The sequence below is a fragment of the Mustelus asterias genome, chromosome 1 (assembly GCF_964213995.1).
Source record: "Mustelus asterias chromosome 1, sMusAst1.hap1.1, whole genome shotgun sequence".
NCBI lineage: Eukaryota > Metazoa > Chordata > Chondrichthyes > Carcharhiniformes > Triakidae > Mustelus > Mustelus asterias.
The window spans coordinates 149,809,083-149,835,320 of record NC_135801.1 but is presented as its reverse complement, the minus strand read 5'-3'; the positions used below and the strand labels follow the sequence as shown (position 1 = coordinate 149,835,320).

Genomic DNA, 26,238 nt, shown 5'->3' with positions numbered 1-26,238 from the left:
GTTCTCGACATGGATGATCGAGAAACCCAACATGCATTTAACCCACCATCAAAGTGATGCGAACAAAATTCCAAACTAATTTCCCATCAGCGGAAATTGACTTTTTCCACCTTGCTAAATTTAGTTGTCTTACCAACATGATTCAGGCCACTGGGGGGAGCAAAGGAATTCACCCTCTGTTTCTCTCTCCAGATCTGTGTACTTGTACTCCCAAATCCCTAAGCTCTTTCACCCCATTGTCATTATTATTTTCTTGATAATAAGCAACCCTCTTATTTTTCTTGCCAAAATGAAATTTCTCACATTCTTCTATGTTGAAATTAATTTGCCATCCATCAGCACTTTTACAAATTTGTTAATACCTTCTTGTAATTTATTGCAGTCCTTCTCTGCAGAGGTCAGGAGCACAGTGGGAATGTGAGACCTGGACTAAATCTCCGGAGAATTTGAATCCCACCCACATTGACGATGGAATAAAATGCTAGCCTTATTAATAATAAGCAGGAACCTACCAGATTGTTGTTAAAAACACATGTGCTTTACTCATGCCCTTCAGGCACGGAAGGAATGATGCAGTTCAGCAAGGTTGCTAATCCTTCCAACATTTCTGTTCCTCATGGGGAAAAAGCATCTGAAGATATCAAACTTACAAATAAATGCCCTTCAGGAGAAGGAATCTGCCATTGTTATCTGGACATATAATTCCAGATCTGGACATATAATTCCAGATCTATGGCAAAGTGGCTGACTTTTAAACACCCTCCAAAATGGAATAGCAAGTCACTCAGTTGCATCAACTGTTATAGAAGAAAAAAAGCATTCTGTATGTGAACCCACCCAATGCAACTCAGTGTTCAGTATTTGGGGTGGAGTGAAATACACTCTCTTAATTAATGCATTGCACTCTCTAATCACCATGGAGATCTATTTTGCCATGCCCAATTTCCTCATGTCCACAATCCTGGCAAAGTCCATGGCTCCTCCAGGATTGTGATCATGTGAAGAGATTAACTCCCTCCTCCAGTCTGGGCCCTCTTCCAGGCATTATGAGACTATTTCTCCTACAAGGAGAAAAAGGAATGAGATAAATTGATGTTGTCCTCTATCATGAATGCCATCTACTCAAATATATTAGCTGATGCACCTTTCACTGCTGACAATTCCTTTCTAGCACTATCGCTCTGAGCTGTTTTGAGATGTCGGTGAAATGCTGCAAGCTCACAATCCTCCCATGTTCAGGGGCAGACATGCTCCCAGAGATTGCACAGGCATATCCTGAGGATTGGGTGTGCACTCACCTTGTCAGAGTGTATCAAGGGCTGAATGTTATGCTTCCTGGCAGTGGACGGGAGTCCAATGCAGAATGTTATCAGTGGTTCGCTGATTCCCACCCCTGCTCTTTAAAGATGCAAGTGTCTTGCAGCTAATTAATGGCCAGCCGGTGAGAAGCTGGTCAACAACCTCGAATAAGAGAGCAAACAGTCATTCCTCTGGGCTGGGACTTTCTGGGAGAGAGGGGACAGGCTGTGATCCCGAGGCTGGTCACAGCCTCCCATTTAAAGGCATCGTGGCATGGGTCTCTGGGAGCTGCACCATAAACAGTGGCTTGCAACCTGAGGTTTTGACCCTGAAGAGTGTGAAATCCTTCAAAATATTGGAGCAGCAGCAGTTAACAGCTTGTTTTTTAATTTTTGGTGACAATATTGCCAGCACTGTCTCATTCAGGATCCTTGTCAGAGAGGAAAGAATATTTAAGCAAACCTGTCCCTTCTGAGTAACAAATGTTAAGTGAAAAGTCTCAAATTCTCCCTTTTCACTCTCGTTATCTCTCCACAAAGGCTGTCAGGCCACCATATGCTGGGGGGAGGAGCTATTGAGGGGCCCAGACCAAGGACCACCATGGCCTAGGATTCAATTGCTCCCTCTGCGACTGGATCCTAGACTTCCTAATCCATAGACTGCAATCAGTAAGGATAGGCAACAACACCTCATAGAATCATAGAATCTCTACAGTGTAGAAGGAGGCCATTTGGCCCATCAAGTCTGCACCGACAATGATCCCACCTAGGTCCTATCCCCGTAGCCCCACATACTTACCCCGCTAATCCCTCTAATCTATGCATCCCGGGACACTAAGGGGCAATTTAGAATGGCCAATGCACCTAATCCGCACATCTTTGAGTGTGGGAGGAAACTGGAGCACCCGGAGGAAACCCACGCAGACATGGGGAGAATGTGCAAACTCCACATCGGCAGTGACCCAAGCTGAGAATCAAACCCAGGTCCCTGGAACTGTGAGGCAACAGTGCTAACCACTGTGCCTCCATGCTGCCCCACCACTGTGCCACCATGCCGCCCCTGCTCTATGATCGTTGTCAACACCGGTGCCCCACAACGCTGTGCTCTCAGCTCCCTACTATACTCTTTATATACCAATGACTGTGTGCCAAATTCCCCTCCAACTCGATTTTCAAGTTTGCTGATGATACCGCTGTAGTGTGTCAGATCTCAAACAATGATGAGGCAGAGTACAGGAATGAGATAGAGAATCTGGTGAACTGGTGCAATGACAATAATCTCTCCTGATGTGGAGATGCTGGCGTTGGACTGGGGTAGACACAGTAAGAAGTTTAACAACACCAGGTTAAAGTCCAACAGGTTTATTTGGTAGCAAAAGCCACACAAGCTTTCGGAGCTGCAAGCCCCTTCTTCAGGTGAGTGGGAATTCTGTTCACAAACAGAGCATATAATCTCTCCCTCAATGTCAACAAAATGAAGCAGATAGTCATTGACTTCAGGAAGTGTAGTGGACGGCATGCCTCTGTCTACATCAACGGAGACAAAGTGGAAATGGTCAAGAGCTTCAAGTTTCTAGGTGTCCAGATTGCCAACAACCTGTCCTGGTCCCTCCACGCTGACACTATAATTAAGGAAGCCCACTAATACCTCTACTTTCTCAGGAGGTTAAGGAAACTTGGCATGTCAGCTACAACCCTCAGTGATTTTTAAAGACGCACCACAGAAAGCACCTTTTCTGGTTGTATCCCAGCTTGGTATGATTCCTGCTCTGGCCAAAACCCCAAGAAACTACAAAGGGTTGTGAACAAAGCCCAGTCCATCACGATAAATCAGCCTCCCATTCATTGAGTCTGTCTACATTTCCTGCTGCCTCAGAAAAGCAGCTAGTATAACCAAGGACACCATGCACCCCGGACATACTCTCTTCCATCTTCTTCCGTTGGGAAAAAGATATAAAAGTCTGAGGTCACGTACCAACCGACTCAAAAACAGCTTCTTTCCTGCTGCCATTAGACTTTTGAATGGACCTACCTCATATTAAATTGATCTACACCCTAACTATGACTGTAACATTATGTTCTGCACCCTCTCCTTTCCTTCTCTATGAATGATATCCTTGTCTGTATAGCGCGCAAGAAACAATACTTTTCACTGTATGCTAATACATGTGACAAGAATAAATCAAATCAAATCAAATCACAGAGGATGTCAGGCAACCATATGCTGGAGAGAGGAGCTATTGAGGGACCTAGGCCAAGGGCAGCCCCATAGTTTGAGCATGACTGTGGCTGCACATATTCCTTCAGTCTATGGGTGATCAGTGGGAGGTTCTCATGCCAGCTGATAGGAAGAGAAGATTTCCCAGCCAGACAAAAGCAGCCTCGATGGAGCTCCCAGAGGAGGTCAGTAGCCAAACGGTCATCCAATGGACATGGTCACAGTGCCTTTAGAGGCTGAATTACTGCTCATGATATGCCAGGGTGAGTGTGTAACCATTTTGAAGATGGACCTATATATGGACAGGCATGATGTGCGTCAGGTCAGGAATTGCTGAGTGTCTTGGCCAAGTGGTTCACTTGAGGAGAGCAGGGAGGGCCAAATAGACCAACATCAGGTGGGCACTTCTCAGAGCCCTTCTGATGGTGCCAGCCTCTCTTCCACCCCTCTACCATGGACAGAAATGCCTCAGGGTGCCACGGGAACAGCTGAACCGTCTGCCACTGTGTGGGGAGACTCCCACCACACCAGGGCCCTCATGGTCTCAGGTGACCAGAGGGCACACACCAAAGTCATTCCAGACAAAGGGATATTATAATCAGCAGCCTGTCTTCAGTACAGCTGGAAGCGAGACAGAGGCCCTACATCATAGCACCCATAAACTATTGAATAAAACACCACATCTGTTACATGGTGGTTCACAAGGATGATTGTTTAGTCTTGCGAGTTATACAGATTGTTGATTCATTTTGCTATCAGATAATTGCTCTTCTGACTTGGTGCTCCAGCTGCATTATTGTTTCATGTGTGTATTGTGATGGTTTTGATTTGGATTAACTGCATGCTGGTGGAGGTGTTTGAATTCACGTGGGTTTCTCTGATCATGCTTATTTGCTACCCCTACATTGTCGCATGCAGAGGCAACCCAGCTGTTGATGCATGAAAGATACCAAGAAAAGGTGAATATGGCCAACATGTTATAATTGATCAAAGACCCATTGCAAGTGAAATCTTTGCATTATCCAAGAATCTTGCATTTCTCTGACATCCGTTGGCTCCTGCACACCACTTTCTGCAGCCGGCTGGCAAGGCTCATCCACCTCAGATCAGACTCATTATCAGCGGATGTGAATCCCTCCATCAGACCCTCCTTTGCCAGGTTTTCCTGGAGCACCAAGTTGCGCTGTCATACCAGGGTGTCATATTGAAAATGTGCCCGACATCACTGACACACTATTAAAGAAAGAAGATGGATCTCCAGGAACTCTCTGAGACCGGAAGATAGACCTCCTCAAAGACACTAAATCTGGTAGATGCTTCCCCAACCACTGCTGTGGTGTTTCAGGGTCCGTTGTCACTGGTGACCTCCACTCTGAAATCCAGAGCACCCCAGACCTTCTTCAAGTAAGCCTTGACTTCTACACACCACGCTGGTTCTGATGTGTTCTGGACTAACGTGTTTTTCTGTTGGTGTTGTGGGGAATTGGGCACGCGATCAAGATTCCTGCTGGGCCTTCATTTCAATCCCATTTTGGGATGACAATTGGCTTCACAACGGCCTCCAATGGAGTTTCTGATCCGCCATAGTGGACACCTCAAGAAGATTTCACTGTCTATTTATGCTGGCGTGAAAATGGTTTTTGGGCCTCCTGCCAAATTCTCCTCCCACCCATCGTAGATTTTGCTAGCATGGGAGAATCATGCCCTATGCGTGTAGTGTATGTGCAAAGGCTGACTAATGGAGAAAACCGTTGGTAATGTATGAGGAAAATGAGTATATAGTGGGTAATTGGGGTAACTCACAGTCACACAAAATCATTCATGCAAATGTGTTTTTTGTTCACTGGGAAAAAAGAGGGTGTTTGTTCTTTTTTGTTCAATATGAAAAAGACAATGCTTGGGTTTTGGAAATGCAAACTTACTGAGCCAGGTAGATTACCAGTGATCTACCTGGCTTGCCATAGTCATATGATTCTGTAACTAAGCATACTGACTATAGGCTGTCATTTCTGATCAGTTCAATAAAGCCTCTAACTGAGAATACACATAAAAAGCTGTTGTCCTTATGCATGAAACAGACCCCCTGATCCACATCTGTGAATCGAGGTCTGTACTCTAATTAAAGTTAATTTTGGGTTTTGCAAGATTGGGCTGCTTGAGTACAGTCAGTACTCTGCCTTTTACAAACAATAAAGGAACATGCTGTTTGATTTGATCAGCCAATCTCTGAGATGTACCTGGCATCATATCGGCTCTGAACTTCATACATGACCTTGGTCAAATGAGAGTTTGCACAATACACAGTGCACAATGATCGGATCAGGAAAGCCATTACCCAGAAGGGAATATCGTAATTGGGCTGATAACCACCACATTTGAGCCTGGAAAGTAACTGGTCTAACTCAAATTGTCCTGGAAAAATGAACTATCTCAAAATTTGAACAGTAGGTTGGCACGCCATTTCATGCTGCCACTATGCGTGGCTATGTGAGTGATATTTTACTCTAACAGGATGGCGCCGTCAGTCCACATTCTGACTAACCCATAATTGAGCAACGTCATGTATGAATTTCAGTTCCTGGGCATTACCAAGTACACAGACTGCAAATCTCAACTGCATTAACAACCAATTTAAGATAATCAGTCGAGTTTGGAACATAGCTAACTTACGTTTGTTAGAAGCAATATACATTCATATTCAGGCAGTTGCACTCTGAAAATTAAAAGGAACATGTTTTCTGAATTACCAAGGAGCTTGGGGAAACTATAATTCACCAATGCCTTCTCCATGACAGCATCTCAGACAATCAAGGTCGACTTGTCATCCAATCAGCACCCTTATCTCCTATAGTATAAGCTTGTGATTCTTTGAAATTTGTCCTTCTCAATGAGCATAATGTGTTTGTCTTGATGAGCGCAAGATGAAAGGCTTCAGCAACATGTGTCTCTCTTCAACAATAATCAAATTCTGTACAACCAAGTGACAGCTTAAATAGAAAGCATTATATTATTGCTGTGCAGACAACATGACATGAAATGGATAGTATGGTGCCGCAGTAGTTAGTACTGCTGCCTACCTGGGTTCTATTCCTGGCTTGGGTCACTGTCTGTGTGGAGTCTGCAGCTTCTCCCCATGCCTGCGTGGGTTTCCTCCGGGTGCTCCAGTTTCCTCCAACAGTCCGAAAGATATGCTGGTTAGATGCATTGGCCATGCTAAATTCTCCCTCAGTGTACCCGAACAGGCGCCGGAGTGTGGGACTGGGGATTTTCACAGTAACTTCATTGCAGTGTTAATGTAAGCCTGCTTGTGACACTAATGAATAAACAATGTGGTCATAAACTGATATTCGCATGCTTTTTTTTACCTAACCTTCAGGAAAGATTTGTGTTTGTATGCCAAGAAGCTGTTTCCTTACAAAGGACACGACTGCCTCAAATCAATCGAATAAAAATCCAGCTCTGTAGAAGAATCATCCAGAAGTGAAACATTAGCCCTGATCCTCTCTACAGATGCTGTCAGATCTACTGAGATTTTCCAGCATTTTCTGTTTTTGTTATTGAATAAAAGTCCATCCAGTCCTGTAATGGAGTGAATGACCCACTTCACCAAATGGTCATCGACATAACAAGGACGAATACTACCCCTACCGTGTGAGGCATACTGTAAATCAGAAAGCACTTGAAACTTCAAGCATTCTGCAGATAGGATTTTGAAAACTGAAGGCACCAGAAATAGTTTGAACTCCTTGCAGGATTTAGAATACGTGGCTACAGCAGCCACTGTACAAAATTTGTGGCATAGAAATAAAACAGTCATTATTTAATTTTTTTTCAACATGTCTTTGTGACAGGTCAGTGAATTAGGAGAAGATTTGGTTTAGCTTTAAACCTTCCTTAGCTTGATTGGCATGTGAGCAATACTGGACAGACACGACCAGAGATACAACTCATCATTAAAAAATGAAACTATATTTAGCAATGCTCATTTTATCCAAAGGAGTTGGATCTGTTTTTAATTTAAACTCTCACAGTTAGTAAGGAGTGCAGATCATAACTGTAGACCATAACATTAAAACACAAAAAAGAGTAATCCATTTTAAAATAAAATGTTTCAAATTGTAGCCTTTAACAATTACATTTATGTTGAAATATGGAATGTTGTTTATCTAGTGCTGATATTAACCAGAGAATGGTTCCACTTACTGGATCCTCCATCTGTCGTTAATAGCAAGTTCATTTACATTTCAGTCCACCCTTAGCCCAAAGCCTGTACTTTTCCAGAGATGTTCTTTACCAGAGATTGTACCATTTATGAAACATTTAGTTTAATCTTTGAGAAAATTATAATTGTGCTTCTCATCATAAATAATTAAAATCCACAAGTGAACATTCTTTAACTGTGACGTTGATAGAATCATTCATGATTAGGGACTCAGATTACAGGGATCCAACCTATCTTCCATCAAATTACAACAAGCGACACAGAAAATAACAGAGAACTTGTGCTGGATGCCAATTCTATGAGTTTCCAACACATAGTGTAAGCCAAAGTCAGTGTAGAAGAATTGAGCCATGGGAATGAACTCTGAACTTTCAGTTAGGGCCTGGCATATTGTGTTGACTGTTAAAAAAACACTAAACTTAATGTCATTCAAAGCTCTGCTGCCTGTGCTCTTACTCCATTGATGGGAACCATATGAGATCCTCGCCGGTGAGAACATTCACTGGCAAGGCCGCAGAGGCAAGTGAGCCCAGACGATAGTGTCCCAGGCTCACTTGCAATATTTAATTCTATTTAGCATGGAATTTAAATATTACAATCAGCCCCATGCCCTTTTCGGGCACGAGGTTGACCTCGCTGGATATCCAGTGCCAATGAGATCGCAAGAGGCAAGAAATCGGGTGCAAACCCAATTTCTCAGCTCGCTCGCAATCTTACCAGCTCGCCCCACCCATTGGCTGGCAGGGCAAAATGGTAAGATCACGCCAAAGTATTTGTTCAATGCCCCTGTCATTTCTTCATTCTCCATGATAATTTCTCCTGTTTCTGCTACTAGCATATTAACATTTACTTCAGCTAATCTCTTTTTATATACGTGGAAAAGGTCTTAAAATTTGTTTTCATATTCCTGGTTAGATTACTCTTACATTCTCTGTTTTCCCTTATTTTACCAACTTTTTGGTGGCCCTTTGTTGGTTTTTAAAATACTCTTAATCCTTAAACTTGTTGTTCTTTGCTACATTCCAGCATCTCAGGCAGGAATAGGCCACTGATTTCCAGAGTGAATCAAGTTCGGGCACTCTCTGATGCACAGAGTGTCAGAGATTCATCCTAGAAATCATGCTAAAAAAACCCACAAGATTTACTCCCATTTTCCTGCACGTTGAGAACTTGGAATTTTTTTGGGAGAATCCCGGCCATCATCTTTTGGATGTTAAAATGATGTGCCATCTTCCCTCTCAGGTGAACACATAAGATCCAATGACAATATTCAAAAAAGAGGAGTTCTCCATGGAGTCTTGGTCAACATTTATTCCTTAACAATCACTAAGAGACATAATCTGGCCATTGTCCAATGGCTGTTTGTGGAATTTTGTTATGTATAAATTGGCTGCTTTTGATCCCTTTCTTATTCAATGCCTAAGTGGCCAGTCATTCAACAAAGGTATCAGTTGGCCACAGTGCTTGAAATTGAGTTGGGAGGGGAAGGCCTTGGACAATGTTCAACAAATACATATGATTTGAGTTTACAAATTGGCACATTTTTCTTGGCCTTTGGTATATATTTATTTCTGTTTTGCCTGTTTCTTTTCTTTAATATGACTGCAGCCATAAATAACGTTGTTTAAATCACAGTTCTGAATCTTTTCACAATGCCACATGAATACATTTTGCACACTTTCCTTTCCTGACATGAGAGATATGAAAACTACTTTACAAAAGCTGTTTACTAAAGTCATACTGAATAGACCTGGCTTCTTTCCAACCATCATTCATGAACTAGAACAAAAAGTTCCTTTGGTGCTTGTCCACCAGCCTAGTGCTGTTTATTTTTGCCATTTTCTGCCCTGATTGTCTGATTAAATTCAACAATGAATATAAACCCTCCAGAATTCACGCTGCACATTTTCAAAGGAGTAGACATGTGTAACACAAAACAAATCAGTCAACCTGCGCTGACCAAAGACCAATTATTACCTTACCATCGCCAGGCTATGGGCAGCAAATATTGGTTCCAAGTCAACATAATATTGGGCAGCATAGGGGTCTATCCAACTTTTCATTTGATTTGGTTTGATTTGGTTTGATTTATTATTGTCACATATATTAGTATACAGTGAAAAGTATTGTTCCTTGTGCACTATACAGACAAAACATACCATTCATAGAGAAGGAACGGAGAGAGCGCAGAATGTTATAGTCATAGCTAGGGTGTAGCGAAAGATCAACTTACCGTGAGGTAAATCCATTCAAAAGTCTGATGGCAGCAGGAAAGAAGCTGTTTTTGACCCGATTGGTATGTGATCTCGGAGTTTTGTGTCTTTCTCCCAAAGGAAGAAGGTGGAAGAGAGAATGTCCAGGGTGTGTGGAGTCTTTGATTATGCTGGCTGCTGTTCCGAGGCAGCAGGAAGTGTTGACAGTGTCAATGGATGGGAGGCTGGTCTGAGTGATGGCTTGGGCTTCATTCATGACCCTTTGTAGTTTCTTGCAGTCTTGAACAGAGCAGGAGTCATACCAAGCTGTGATACAACCAGAAAGAATGTTTTCTATACTGCATCTATAGAAGTTGGTGAGATTTAGCAGACATGCCAAGTGGTGGGCACCAAAGGGAAACACCTTCTCCACCCAGCCCAAAAAAGCAATTAATAAGGTGCTATTTCGGCCTCTGCAAAAGCAGCAGAGCAATGCAAAGCCTCACTTGAGACTAGACTCCTCCAAGGTATTGTCAATGCTGAGCATCAGTTTGAGTGAGCCACCTTCCTGAAGGATTCCCACATTGCTTGCCTCTTCCTGCCCCGGGTCCCTGGTGCTGTTCCACCTTGCTACCGTGCCACCTGGGTTTAAAAATAAGGGATCTCCCATTTAAAATGGAGATGAGGAGAAATATTTTTCTCTAAAAATGGTGGTTAATCTATGGAACTCTCTTTCCCAGAAAATGGCAGGTACAAGATAATTGAATAATTTTAAGGCAGAGCTAGATAATTCTGAACTCAACTGACTGTGGAGTGACCACCTCTTGCAATCCAGGGAACACCCAGCTACTTGTGAATCCAGCTCGCCCTCAAGGTTAGAATCCTGAGTTCAAGAAGCTGGAAGCATTTCCTGAAAACTTGATTTTGATTTGATTTGATTTATTATTGTCACATGTATTAGTATACAGTGAAAAGTATTGTTTCTTGCGCACTATACAGACAAAGCGTACCATTCATAGAGAAGGAAATGAGAGAGTGCGGAATGTGGTTTTACAGTCATAGCTAGGGTGTAGAGAAAGATCAGCTAAATGCGAGTTAGATCCATTCAAAAGTCTAATGGCAGCAGGGAAGAAGCTATTCTTGTGTCGGTTGGTATGTGACCTCAGACTTTTGTATCTTTTTCCCAACGGAAGAAGGTGGAAGAGAGAATGTCCAGGGGGCCTGGGGTCCTTAATTATGCTGGCAGCTTGGCCGAAGCAGCAGGAAGTGTAGACAGGATGGGAAGTAGATGTAAAATGTAAAATGGAGGTAAAATGTAGGTCCCAGGAATACCTGAGGCATCCTGAAGTTTCTGCACAGTGGAGAAATTAGGGGGAGTAGGTCATTTGGCCCCTCAAGCCTGCTCCGCTTTTCAATAAGATTGATGCGTGATAAATCACATGGGAGGCAGGATGTACCTGAGAAATAAAGGCTTTTATTGCCAACAATAACGGAGCTACTATATACAATATACAATCCCAGACTAAAGGGTCACCAGGCAGAGCAGTGACCTTTATACCTCTCCCGGAAGGCGGAGCCAACTGGGGTGTACCATAGGACTATATTAACAGGTAGAACAGCCCAACCCTAACCCCAACAGTAACATATCTACAGACTCATAGTGCTGGCCAAACCATGGCTCAGCATTCCTGGTGGAAACCAACAATGGTTCACCACAAAGATCGTGGCTGATATGATTGTGATGTTAAAACCACACTCCCACCTACCCCCTGATTTGCTTTGACTCCCTTATCTACCTCTGCCTTAAAATTATTCAATTATCTTGTACCTGCCATTTTCTGGGGAAAAGGGTTCCATAGATTAACCACCATTTTTAGGGAAAAATATTTCTCCTTATCTCCATCTTAAATGGGAGACCCCTTATTTTTAAGCCCAGGCAACATGGTGGCAGGATGACACAGTAGTTAGCACTGCAGCCTCACAGCACCAGGGACCTGGGTTCAATTCCAGGCTTGGGTGACTGTCTGTGTGCAGTTTGCACATTCTCCCTGGCCGGAATTTTACCAGTATGCCTGCCTCGATCCCAGGGGTGGGCACGATTCGGAGAACGGCATTCTCCATTGGTCTCAGGCGGGATCGTACAAAATGCGGGCAGATGTGCCGGTAAAATTCTGCCCCCTGTGTCTGCGTGGGTTTCCTCCGGGTGCGGCAGTTTCCTCCCACAGTCCAAAGATGTGCAGCTTAGTGGGTTGGCTATGGTTAATGTGTGGGTTACGGGGATGGCATGAGGTAGTGGGCCTGGTAAGATGCTCTATCGGAGAGTTGGTGAAAACTTGATGGGCCAAATGTTCTCCTTCTGCACTGCAGGTATTATATTATTCTATGAAGTACCTGAATATTAAGATTGAGTCCTGATTGATTGAAATGATTGGTAGGTGGGTAATGGGGCATAATGAATTGAGAAGTGGATCAGGCGAGTGATGCAATTGGTCTGATGGGTTTTTTGAAGACAAGCACATGCAATTCAACAACTTGTCTGAAATAATTAAACTTCTTCCTGCCCTCTATCGAGGTTCTTGATGATTAAACTTGAGTGTTTCCAGGATTTTCTGTTTCTACTCCGAAAGCAGCATTCCTGGCATTGACATCCAGTGCTATTTCTTCCCATTGCTTTCTAACCATGTCTGGAAGGTCTCCGGCTCCCTGTGGTTGGAGAATATCTCTCTTCCTTTTCACCTATTCCAGCAAGGCCTCTGGTGCATTAATTAAAAAAGCCTTGGTGCACGCTGTCTCGCATGTTCAGCTATCCTTCAATCCTTTTCAGCTCAGTTATAGTTCATGTAGGACATCAGCCATTTCTTCCTGCTGCACTGCATCTTCTACTTAAGAAGTATATGCCTTTAATTGGTGATATTCACTAATGATATTTGGCTGATGCTTGCAACCAATGCACAGCATGGGTAGTACTTAGGCATTTTGCAACCATGTAAACAAGAGACAACATGGATTTAACATGCTACCTACATTGAAAGGGTTACTGGATAATTCTGTCTCGCAGTCCCATGTCTGTTTTCAGGTCTTTCTGAATTTAATCCTTTTTTAAATTCATTTTGGGACATGGGCATCGCTGGCTGGCCAGCATTTATTGTCCATCCCAAGTTGCCCTTGAGAAGGCGGTGGTGAGCTGCCTTTTTGAATCGCTGCAGTCCATGTGCTGTGGGTTGACCCACAATGCTGTTAGGGAGGGAATTCCAGGATTTTGACCCAGCGAACGCAAAGGAATGGCGATATATATCCAAGTCAGGATGGTGAGTGGCTCAGAGGGGAACTTGCAGGTGGTGGTGTTCTCATGTATCTGCTGCTCTTGTCCTTCTAGATGGAAGTGGTCATGGGTTTGGAAGGTGCTGTCTAAGGGTCTTTGGTGAATTGCTGCAGTGCATCTTGTAGATAGTACACACTGCTGCTACTGAGCGTCAATGGTGGAGGGATTGAATGTTTGTAGATGCGATGCCAACCAAGCGGATTGTTTTCTCCTGGATGGCGTCAAGCTTCTTGAGTGTTGTTGGAGCTGCACCCATCCAGGCAAGTGGGGAGTATTCCATCACACTCTTGGCTTGTGCCTTATAGATGGTGGATAGGCTTTGGGGAGTCAGGAGGTGAGTTACGAGCTGCAGTATTCCTAGTTTCTAACCTGCTCTTGTAACCACTGTGTTAATGTGGTGAGTCCAGTTGAGTTTCTGGTAGTTTCTGATCAATGATTTTTATTAATGACTTAGAGGAGGGGGCTGAAGGGTGGATCAGTAAATTTGCTGATGACACCAAGATTGGTGGAGTAGTGGATGAGGTGGAGGGCTGTTGTAGGCTGCAAAGAGACATAGATAGGATGCAAAGCTGGGCTGAAAAATGGCAAATGGAGTTTAACCCTGATAAATGTGAGGTGATTCATTTTGGTAGGACTAATTTAAATGTGGATTACAGGGTCAAAGGTAGGGTTCTGAAGACTGTGGAGGAACAGAGAGATCTTGGGGTCCATATCCACAGATCTCTAAAGGTTGCCAGTCAAGTGGATAGAGCTGTGAAGAAGGCCTATAGTGTGTTAGCTTTTATTAACAGGGGGTTGGAGTTTAAGAGCCGTGGGGTTATGCTGCAACTGTACAGGACCTTGGTGAGACCACATTTGGAATATTGTGTGCAGTTCTGGTCACCTCACTATAAGAAGGATGTGGAAGCGCTGGAAAGAGTGCAGAGGAGATTTACCAGGATGCTGCCTGGTTTGGAGGGTAGGTCATATGAGGAAAGGTTGAGGGAGCTAGGGCTGTTCTCTCTGGAGCGGAGGAGGCTGAGGGGAGACTTAATAGAGGTGTATAAAATGATGAAGGGGATAGATAGAGTGAACGTTCAAAGACTATTTCCTCGGGTGGATGGAGCTATTACAAGGGGGCATAACTATAGGGTTCGTGGTGGGAGATACAGGACGGATATCAGAGGTAGGTTCTTTACGCAGAGAGTGGTTGGGGTGTGGAATGGACTGCCTGCAGTGATAGTGGAGTCAGACACTTTAGAAACATTTAAGCGGTTATTGGATAGGCACATGGAGCAGACCAGGATGATAGGGAGTGGGATAGCTTGATCTTGGTTTCAGATAAAGCTCGGCACAACATCGTGGGCCGAAGGGCCTGTTCTGTGCTGTACTGTTCTATGTTCTATGTTCAATGGTAACCCCAAGGATGTTGGCAGTGGGGGATTCAGTGATGGTAACTCCATTAAATGTCAAGGGGTGGTGGTGGTTAGAGTGTCTCTTATTGGTGATGGTCATTGCCTGGCATTTGTGTGACGTGAATGTTACTTGCCACATGTCAGCCCAAGCCTGAATATTGTCCAGATCATGTTGCATTTGAACATAGACTCCTTCAGTATCTGAGGAGTCGTGAATGGTGCTGAACATTGCGAAATCATCGGCAAACACCCCCTCTTCTGACCTAATGATAGAGGAAAGGTCATTGATGAAGCAGCTGAAGATTTTTGGGCCTAGGACACTACCCTGAGGTTCTCCTGCAGGGATGTCTTGGAGCTGGGATGACTGACTCTCCACAACCACAACCATCTTCCTATGTACCAAGTATGACTCTAACCACTGGAGTGTTTGCCCCCTGATACCCATAGATTCCAGTTTGGCTAGGGCTGCTTGATGCCACACTCGGTCAAATGCAGCCTTGTTGTCAAGGGCTGTCATTCTCACCTCACCATTGGAATTCAGCTCTTTATTTGAACCAAGGCTGTAATGAGGTCAGGAGCTGAGTGACCCTGGCGAAACCCACACTGGGCGTCACTGAGGAGGTTGTTGCTGAGCAAGTGCTGCTTGATAGCACTGTCGATGACTTTACTGATGATCAAGAGTAGACTGGGTGGTAATTGGCTGGGTTGGATTTGTCCTGCTTTTTGCGTACCGGATATATCTGGGCAATATTCCACATTGTTATGTAGATGTCAGTGTTGTAATAACTGTACTGGAAGAGCTTGGCTAGGGGAGCAGCAGGTTCTGGAGCACAAGTCCTCAGTACTATTGCCGGAATGTTACCAGGGCCCATTGCCTTTGCAGTAACCTGAATCTGTCTTTAACAAATCCAAATTCTCTCTCCACCGACGCTCTAAGACCTTGCTGAGATTTTCCAGCATCTTCTGTCTTTGTTTCAGATTCCAGCATCCACAGTATTTAACAAATCCATGCTGGGCTGCTTTGGGTTAATAAAGTATTTCTAAAAGCTCACAAACTTTATTTTGGATTATGGAAGTTGGCCAAACGCCGAGGTCATTGAAAACTTAATTGAGGTGAGAGGGGGAGATTAGTGAGCAGTAGGTGGGTTGCAGGAGGCAGAGAGAGATTGAGCTGAAGGTGATTCAGAGGTTCAGAGTTTGCAGCAGGGGGGATCTGAGAGCATGATGGGGATAGGGCACTAGGGGTTGGTCAGCAGAAGGATACTGCAGCTGGTGTTACTATCTGGATAGCCTCTATGCTTCAGAAGAATGTTATAAGCTTCTGTGTGCAGTGTATTTGACATCAAAATGAAGGATGGGGGGTGGTGCGGGGAAATGAAAAACAGTCAGAGGAAGTATTTAGTCATTGGCAGAGAAGTCAAGCACTTTTCTTTTCCAGAATGATCACTGAGTGTGAGGTGGTCTTAGCTACAGAAAGGCAGATATGATAATGCGTGAGATGGCCAAACTCAGCTAGTAATAGAAACAAGACCAGTCATGGGTCAGATTTAATGTGATCAGGGTTAATGTTTTACTCATATTATACATCCACTTGGACTTGAAGAGATTCCTGTAACAATCTTGGCTAATTGTACTGTAGAACCAATTAAATTCTGGAGCAATAATAGGAAAACAGCGCTATTATTTAAAAGTTGGCAATTTTTTTTCTGGGATGCTGGACAGTCTCCAGATTTAGGATTTTAGGTCCATACAGGGCTGTGAGTGTGGACTCGGTGCTCAGCCAACTTGTGTTCAGAGTAAAATCATGATTGCTGGTGCCAGCATTTGCATTCATTTGAAGTGTCGCCCTGCTGTACTACCTCCGGGGAATCTGGGAATCTGTAAGAAGCAAGTTTTTTCGGGTGGGCGATAAACACTTCAGAGCTGTTGCCAAAGTTTTGTCAACTGTTGGAACAGCAGCTTGTATAATTAGGATGAAAGGATTACTAGAAGATGTTGGGGGAGTTAAATTAGTGAAGACCCTAAGGCACTTTCACTATATCTGCATTATGTTAGGATTCCTGTCTCCCTGTGGCTGTGCTGATTCTGCTTGCATATACCTTAGTCAAGCTTGCAGATTTATCAAGAAAGCTGACGTACAAGATACAAATGCTGTTCATCATTTTGCTTCTGGTGCTTGAGACTGATTCATTTTTCATTCCCACCCAATAGTTTGGATTGTTTTTTGAGTTGCTATGTAGGAGTTAAGGGCAATTACTACCACGGTTGGTGGCACGCAGATGAGCCCTAAATTGGATAGGCCCTGAAAACGGGTGCGATGGAACCTGTGCTCATTCAAAGTGCTGCTCTAGAATTGTCGAGCAGTGTCACAAGCGTCTTTCGAGATTTGAGAACTGTATTCATGTCTCGGAAGAGATATACATGGCACTTGCATGTGTTTAACATTTTAACATTGAAAGAGGCCTGAGGTAGAAGAGAAAGTGTGTGGTCCGCTCGATCCCGCCCCCACCATCTGAGTAAATCAAGTGAGATGATCAATTACCGACTGCCCGTCAGGAAGGCTGGCCAATGAGTGGAATTAACGGGGCTCAGTGCCCAATCAGGCATCTGTGCCCAGGCGTCAGGCGAGAGAGGGGTCATGCCATGAACAAGAAGTCGGACACAGCCACCAATTTAAAGGCTCCCTGTCCTCCCACTCTCTTTTTATTCTTAGGCAGCCTAAGAAGTACACTGAATAAATAAAGTCTAAAACATAAAATTCTGCCACCAACAGACTCTTCTACTATGTGCAGCCAAGGTCCCCTTTCACCTGCCTTTGTGCTGCCTCTACACAACTGTTGTATCAATTCCTGACCGTTCCCTGTCCAACAACCAAAGATTAGAGTAGGCAACAAAAAATTGCCAGTTCTGTAGAGGGTCATATGGACTCAAACTGTTGGGTGGAATTGTTCCGCCCGCCACGGGAATTGTAGCGGGCAGGGGCGGATCATGCAAAGGGATTTTCCGGTCTTGGGACGATTGCAGCAGGAAAATCCCACCCGTTAACTCTGTTTCTCTCTCTGCAGGTGCTGCCAGACCTGCTGAGTTTATGCAGCATTTTCTGTTTTCATTCCAAATTTGCAGCATCCGCAATATTTTTGCTTTTATTTACTAAAATTGCTGTAATTTGTCATTCAAAATGGTGGGAGGACCTTCGATTTCCACGCCTGCTCACCTTCCATAACATCAGACACTGGCATGATGACATTAGACTTCTGACCTGACATTATCACGCAGCATTTGGGGGGAGGTGCTGCCTGCCTGAATTGTAGCTGTAAAATCCAGCCCAATGTAAAGCAAATGGCATGCCAATCTTTTGCTGCATTTTCCTTTGAATAATGTAAGCAGCCAGTGCTAACCATACTCGTCATTGACTGCACTAATCAATTGTACCTTCCATATAACCATAGAAAGGTTACAGCACAGAAGGAGGCCATTCAGTCCATCTGGTCCATGCCAGCCTGAGGACACCCAGGTGCCCTTTCCAATCCTACCTTCCTGCACCCAGCCCATAACCCTGTAGTTTACAGCACTTAAGGTGCAGATCCAGGTACTTTTTAAAGGAGTTTATGGTCTCTGCGTCCACCACCAACCCGGGCAGCGAATTCCAGACACCCACCACCCTCTATGTAAAAATGTTTCCCTCATGTCCCTCTATACCTACTGCCACTTACCTTGAATCCATATCCCCTGGTTCTAGAATTCTCCACCAAGGGAAACAATTTTATCCTGTCCACTCTATCTCTTCCCCTCATAATTTTGTACACCTCAATCAAGTCACCCCTCAGCCTTCTCTGGAAGATAACCCCAACCTATCCAAACTCTCCTCATAGCCTCACTTTTCCAGCTCTGGTAACATTCTTGTAAACCTCCTCTGCACTCTCTCCAGAGCAATTACATCCTTCCTGTAATGTAGAAAAATTGAAAGTAGAAGCAGTAAAGGAACCTTCAGGTAACGGCGATTATAATATGAAAGAATTTCATGTTCAGTTTGAAGGGGTGAAGTGTGGGTCTAAGACCAGTCTTTCAAACCTGAGTAAATGAAAATATAAGGGTATGAAAGCAGAACTAATTAAAATGAAACTAATTTAAAATGTAGAATAGTAGAGTTGCAGTGGCAGACCTTTAAGGCAATATTTGATTACTCTCAGCGAAGATTTATTAGTTATGAAGAAAAACATTTTGAGAAGGATGCATCATCTTGTGGCTAAACAAAGAAGTTAAGGATAGTATCAAATTAAAGGAAATACTGTACAAATCTTCAAAGATTAATGATAGGTCAGTAGATTGGTCAGATTTTAAGAACCAGCACAGAATGACTAAAAAAATCTTAAATTGGTGGTCCGTGTAATTCTTAGTACACAGGATTATTTACCGATACTACTGTATTTGGGACATGTGGCCTACATAGCTAGCATTACTCTGGTACTGAAAATCATACACCACATTACTCATCTGTGTGATAGGCAGAATTTCAGTGTATATGTCACAAATACTGGCAGATTGTATTAAACAGTGTGTACCAGCCATTGTTCACAGTGAGAAGTTACAAACTCTAACCAACCAGTCCATGCTTGCAAAACTGAAAACACACAGTGTTAGATGCGATTTCGGATTGGACAACATTTGCTAAATAATCCTCAATGTGCTGAGAATTACGCTGACAACCAATGTAAGACAGCTGGCTCAGATGCTCCATCAGCCTTGATGAGTTTGGCAACCGTTATCTGGTTGCTGGGGCCTATGTAGGCCCCAACTGGGCGAGAAACTCCAGCACCTTTGGCTGGGCACTCCTCAGTCGTGGTGGAGTCCTCAGATGTGATGCTCACTGGCAGAGGGGCGGTGGAGCTGCTATCAGGACCAGAGTGTCCTGAGAGGAGCCCCCAGTTGGACCTGCAGCTCATCTGCCAACATGAGGTTTGTTTGAACTTCTGTGCTCACCAGAGGTGGACAGGGTGCTAACAGAGTCACTAGGGACTCATTCATTTCTCACATTGGTGGTGAGCTGCTGAGATTATTGCCAGCGTGTGGGTTCGCAGATCTGAACACAATACCAGAAATCCTGATTGATTCCCTGGAGCTGCCTCTCCACTCTCTCCTTGGAGAATGCTGTACATTCAGACCCATGCATTAATGGAGAGCCCAAACTCTGCATAGAATCCTCTGGCACACAGACCCTCGGAAATCTCTGCCAGACACAGCAGAGGGGCGGCACACAGGGGCAGCACGGTGGCACAGTGGTTAGCACTGTTCCTCACAGTGCCAGGGACCTGGGTTCAATTCCAGCCTTGGATCACTGTCTGTGCGGAGTTTGCACATTCTCCCCGTGTCTGCGTGGGTTTCCTCCGGGTGCCCCGGTTTCCTCCCACAGTCCAAAGATGTGCAGGTTAGGTTGATTGGCCGTGATAAATTGACCCTAATGTCAGAGGGATGAGCAGGGTAAATGAGGGTTACAGGAATAGGGCCTGGATGGGATTGTGGTCAGTACAGATTTGATAGACCGAATGGCCTCCTTCTGTACTGTAGGGATTCTATGATTCTATAAGATCTACACACATCTCCATCTGGACATTCATGTTCTTGGGACATTCATCATTTGCCACCTAATAGAGGCTCAGCATGGCCCTGGTCCCCTCTGACTGTTGGCACCCTGGGGATTCTCTGTCTCTGCCAGCTCCTCAGGCGAATGTGACCGGTGTATACTGCCCTCTGCTCTGAAACACAGGCACAACAACATGCCTGTACCAAGAGAACAGTGCAGAAGGAAGATGTTATGTGAACATCATCTGAGGTCAAGGGAGGGTCCTTGCATAGAGAATGTTTCACCTGAAGGAGGAAGATAAAATGTCAGTCTCGAAGACCATTAGGGAGTCAGTATACATGAACTTTGGTTGTTTCTTAGATTGGACAGCAGGCTAATCAAAAGCTTTTGAATGGACAAGTGATGGAGATGAGTGGATTTCACATGTCAGTCTTACAACTGTCCTACATCTCTCATAGCCTCCCTCAATCTATTCCCTGTCCACTGGGCCATATCCTCCTCCAAAAACATCTCTTTGACCAATGGAACTGGCTCTACGTTCACATGTCATCTCGAGTACATACTACTCACCTGACTTAAGGTCACCACCACCTGTCTGTCCTTGCGCCTGCGCATTGTGACTCCCCTTCCCCTGAAAGGGAAAAAGTGTTTTCATTAATTTTATTAGCTGTGCTTTAGTCCCACTGCAGACCAGGAAGCTCCATTTCTGGTGAGTGGACCAGAGGACCTGCAACATCACCACAGGAAGTCGAAACACATCACATGTGTGTTTGAGGTCAGTGAATGTATCTTCACATGACAATACCCTATCCAATACTTCACCAAACTCTCACACAGTTCAATGCACCCCACCACTCAACTATAAGCACCCCTGGCACCCAGAACTCACAGCTGATATCCAGATACTTCACCGCACCCCCTCATGCACCCACCAATTCTGTGAGCCTCACATTCACCTCTCACTGTCCCACAGACCCCTAATTATTCAGCTATGGCAATACCATCACCCAAACAAGGTGTTGCATAATCATTGATGTTCCGCCTTCACTCTTGCAGGGCAAGATGGCACACAATAGAATGGAGCAGGGCAGAGCCAACAGGAGACAAGAATGCCTGCATCCTGAGTAGAATTGAGGGAATGGCTTTCAGGTTCATGGTGCTGATAGAGTCCATGACATCCAGGATCATTGAAGACATTGAAGATGCTGGTAAATCCCTGCAATATGCCCTTTCTCATTCTCATCTCACCCTCAGGCAAATGATGTCAAATTGAAATGGTGTGACCAGCAACCTCTTGCTTCCCACCCGCTACCTTCCTTCACCCCAACCTCCCCTTTCTGATTTCCTGCTTTCAGATTCCCAAGAACTGTTGCCAACCTAGCCAGAGCAGCCCAAGAGGGAAGAGAGAGAGTCACATGCCACCACTGATGAAGAGGCACACCACTCGTCACATCCTGACAACCAGAAAATGCAACATTTATACCCATTCTTTGTTTCCTATTAACTAGCCAATCTTCCATCCATGTCCATATGTCAGATGAGGACCTTGTGGGTCAGCACAGAAGAGTACATTGATGGGTACATTGAGATGCTGACTGCGTTGGCCAGTCAGACAGCCACCTGCCACAGTCAAGGAGCATGGAGGAGTTGACAGAGAGCATGCTGTAGAACTTTCCTTCACTTCAGTCTCTTCCCCACATCTCTATCATCCTGCAGACCCAGAGGCACTGGCACTGCTGCACCCACACCAACTGTGGAAAGGACACACATGCTAATACTTTCACTATATGACTTCCATTACGATTGTCCTCTGCAAACCTTGTAAGTTTGCAGCAACACTCTTTGGCAAGTCCAGAAACTCACCACATCTTCAAATGCACTCCAGTGAACATTCTCTTCGTGTCTGCGTGGGTTTCCTCCGGGTGCTCCGGTTTCCTCCCACAGTCCAAAGATGTGCGGGTTAGGTTGATTGGCCATGCTAAAATTGCTCCTTAGTGTCCTGAGATGCGTAGGTTAGAGGGATTAGTGGGTAAAATATGCAGGGATATGGGGGTAGGGCCTGGGTGGGATTGTGGTCGGTGCAGACTCGATGGGCCGAATGGCCTCTTTCTGCACTGTAAGGTTTCTATGATTCTATGATTTCTATGATTCAGTCAGTTTACAATTGCAGAAGTTCTTATTAATTACCTTCCCTGCCATTTGGGCGACTTTTTAAAGATTACTAGTGCAGGGCCCATTGTGCAGCTTTACACCTGTTGGCTGAATGGTTGACAAATTCATTGCGTGGACTACTATGGAATCCTGATGTGTACCAACTAGCCAGAACATGTATTTAGATTCCCAATAAATTCTGAGGCCCCAGCAAAGCAGCTCCAGGCTCCCTTAGCAATGCCAAGGCAATACTTTTACATCTGTAGAATTTACAGACATAACCTGTACGTAGCTGATAATAAATATATAAGTGATGTGGTTGCAGAGTCCTTCTTGCTGCTGATCAGATATGGAAAGTTAAATGATAGTTTCAGCTGGAGCGCTGAGCTCAAAAAGACACTGCTGGTGTCATCCCAACATTGCTCACTGATTAACATAAAGACTTAAGACCCTAGCACTGAGCCCTGTGGCAGACCACTCATCAAATCCTGCCAACCCAAAAATACGCCATTTATGCCCACTCTTTGCTTCCTGTTAGGTAGCCAATCTTCTATCTATGTAAATATCATGGCAGCACGGTGGCACAGTGGTTAGCATTGCTACCTCAGAACACCAGGGACCTGGGTTCAATTCCCGGCTTGGGTCACTGTCTGTGTGGAGTCTGCACATTCTCCCCGTGTCTGCGTGGGTTTCCTACGGGTACTCCGGTTTCCTCCCACAGTCCAAAAGATGTGCTGGTTAGGTGCATTGGCCATGCTAAATTCTCCCTCAGTGTACCCGAACAGGTGCTAAAGTGCGGTGGCTAGGGGATTTTCACAGCAACTTAATTGCAGTGTTAATGTAAGCCTACTTGTGACACTAATAAACAAACTTAAACTTAAATATGTCATAATGAGATCTGCCTGCTCGGCATATTTTTAGCAAACATTCGAAAAGCCAGTATAAATATTTATTTTATGTGATAGCTCTTATTAAAGAAATAAATCAACACTTGACATCTGACTTCAGAGAGAACTGGGTGTTGCACAAGAAAATAAAGTCTTGGGTTTCTTCAGTTCTTCAGGTTGGCCGTGCTAAATTCACCCTTAGTGTCAGGGGAACTGGCTCGGGTAAATGGACTTGGCTCCAGCTCAGGAGTGGCACGGTGGCACAGTGGTTAGCACTGCTGCCTCGCAGCACCAGGGATCCAGGTTCAATTCCCAGCTTGAATCACTATCTGTGCGGAGTCTGCACTTTCTCCTTGCGTCTGCATGGGTTTCCTTAGGGTGCTCCGGTTTCCTCCCACAGTATGAAAGACGTGCTGGTTAGGTGCATTGGCCATGCTAAAGTCTCCCTCAGTGTACCCGAGCAGGTGCCAGAGTGTTGCGATTAGAGGAATTTCACAGTAACTTAATTGCAGTGTTAATGTAAGCCTTATTTGTGACTAATAAATAAACTTTTTTAAAAAACTTTATGTTTTGATGTGCCGTTGTTTCTTGAGCATTGTACAGACAGCATACTGTTCATAGAGTACATAGGGGAGAAGAAAAGGAGAAGGTGCAGAATATAGTGTGACAATCATAGCTAGGGTGTAGAAAAAGATCAGTTTAATATATGGTGGGGGCAATTCTCCCACCCCACCACGCTAATTTTCTAGCGCAGCAGAGTGGGAGAATCTCACGGCCGGACATGTGCAGGATTCATGCATGCGTTCCCGCAGTGAGCGCATCTCCCAGCGCCAGATTTCATGCGCTGTCAGATCCAGAATGGAAACTGGCAGGAAGACCTGATAAGGCATTTTCATCTGCTTTTAATATAATTTAAATCCAATTAGCAGACTCAGGACTAAATTCTCTGATCCCATTTGCCTCTCCCAACCCACCAGATTATTTCACTCGAGCGGGGTTTACAGTAGGTCCCCACTTTCGGGGAACTATCGGGCCAACCCTGCTGGAGTGAAGGGAGAGCAACTGGATCCTCCCACGGGGCCGGACGGTGGGGGGTGGTGCCCCCTGGGCATTGGCACCTTGGCAGTGCAACAGGTGGCACAGGTGTTGCACTGTCTCCTTACGGGGGCATGGCCATTGGTGGCACACGGTGTCCGACATCTGTTCAAATGACACTTGTGCACGGAACTGCCAGGGTCTCTGCTCCTGCGCCCCTCCTCGGGGTGAATGGCGGTCACCTCCTGCCTCTGGTGGTCATCTCCCTCGACTCCTGCAAATGGTAAGGCCTGGGCCTCCTGTGCCCGCAATTCTTCTTCCTGCTCCTGCTCCTCAGCTCCAGCAGCAACCAAAAGAACAGCAAGATCAATCGGTTGCATTGGAAAAGCCATTTCATCACTCTGAAGGTGGGTGAGGAGGGTTGGAGATGGAGGGGAACACATGTAGAGGTTAAGGAACTCTGCTTGCCCCTAGCACATCAACAGTCACTGTCCATACTGCCCATTCCCCCAACCACATGCTCCCCAGAATCACAAACCACCAATTCCCCCACCCACATGCTCCCCAGGATCTTGGCTCCTTAAAAAGTTCAGAGGCTGCAGCAGTGCAAGGGCTTTGTGCATATCCTTCAGCTGGCAGAGTGCTGAGCGCTCTAGGACCCAGCAGCATCCACAATACTTGAGGTCAGTGCTGAGACCCGGGTCCGTACTGCAAATCGGACATCGGACACCCTGCTGAGCAACAGCCCTTCACCCCCCCACACATTCAGAAAGACCCCCCCAACCCGAGAAACAAAATGACTGCAACAGAAGGACCCCCATAAGTAGCAGGGAGCCATCGGACGCTATGCACTTTCCTCCTCACGAAGCCTCACTGATGGAGCGCCCGAATCGGACTTTTATGGAGCATGTCTGTTTCGCACCGGATTGGCGAATACGGTGGTAAAGGGGGAAGTGTCGGTAAAGTTGGGCATGCAGCCCATTAATTCAATTGAAATGCAAGCAAATGCATTTAAATGGATGTCGCGACCATCTCACGCGTGGTCCTGATCACGGCCATTTTTGGGTCATGCTGAAGGGGGAACCAGCATGGAGGCGGGCACGGATTGTGCAACTCGCCTCACACCCAACTTTACTGAGTTTTCACGCCCGAAGACGAATGCAACTCAATGGTAAAGTTGGGCCCTATATTGCCATTCCTTCACTATCACTGGGTAAAGATCCTGGAACTCACTTCCTAACACCACATGGACTGCAGCTGCTCAAGAAAGCAACTCACCACCTTCTCAAGGATAATTAGGGATGGGCAATAACTGTTGGCTTTGCCAGCGACACCCAGACTCCGCAAATGTGTAAAAACAAAAATGTGCACTGAATGTGTGCCAGCTCCTTCATGTTCTCATTGTTCCTTCAGCTGAATTACATCCTGCTTAATTACTTACCAGGGAGGATTCAGGAGCTGGCATTAGGCATACGTGCTCCTACACTGTTCATGCATCCATGGGATGATGCTCAATCCTTCTGTCTTCCTGCAGGACATGATCTTACACAACAGAAGGCAGTGTGCCCAGATCAGAAGCAGGCTGGCTGATAGCCAAATACTCACTCCAATCGAGGAGGAAGCTGCACAACTCGTGGGGAGGATTTGGACCCTGCCTGTGCTGAATGTGAAATAGGACTCTCGCAGGAAGTCAGTAAGGATACCCACAGTCTGCAATTGTCAGATGTGCCCATAGAGTGTGACATTCACTTAATGAAGGAACCTGCTTAGGCAACACTAATCTTTATTTTCTCCATTCCAGGCAACAACAAAAAAGGGAGGTCTACAAGGAAGACCAACCACCAAACCAGCCCCAACCCCATTTCTGATGAGGATGCATCAGAGTCCTCAGAGGAAGCACCGTCACTGTGTTCACCTGCACCCTCCATCAGGGCAGCT

General features: G+C 45.1%; 1 long non-coding RNA gene across 1 annotated transcript; it reads right to left on the bottom strand.

Annotated features, from left to right (window-relative positions):
* Nucleotides 1-9,157: 9,157 nt before the first annotated feature.
* LOC144501667 (uncharacterized) lies at nucleotides 9,158-25,802 on the bottom strand. Its single transcript, XR_013499173.1, has 3 exons — nucleotides 25,742-25,802; nucleotides 20,798-20,858; nucleotides 9,158-10,257 (listed from the first exon to the last, which is right to left on the bottom strand). It is a non-coding gene; the product is annotated as an uncharacterized LOC144501667 (long non-coding RNA).
* Nucleotides 25,803-26,238: the final 436 nt, after the last annotated feature.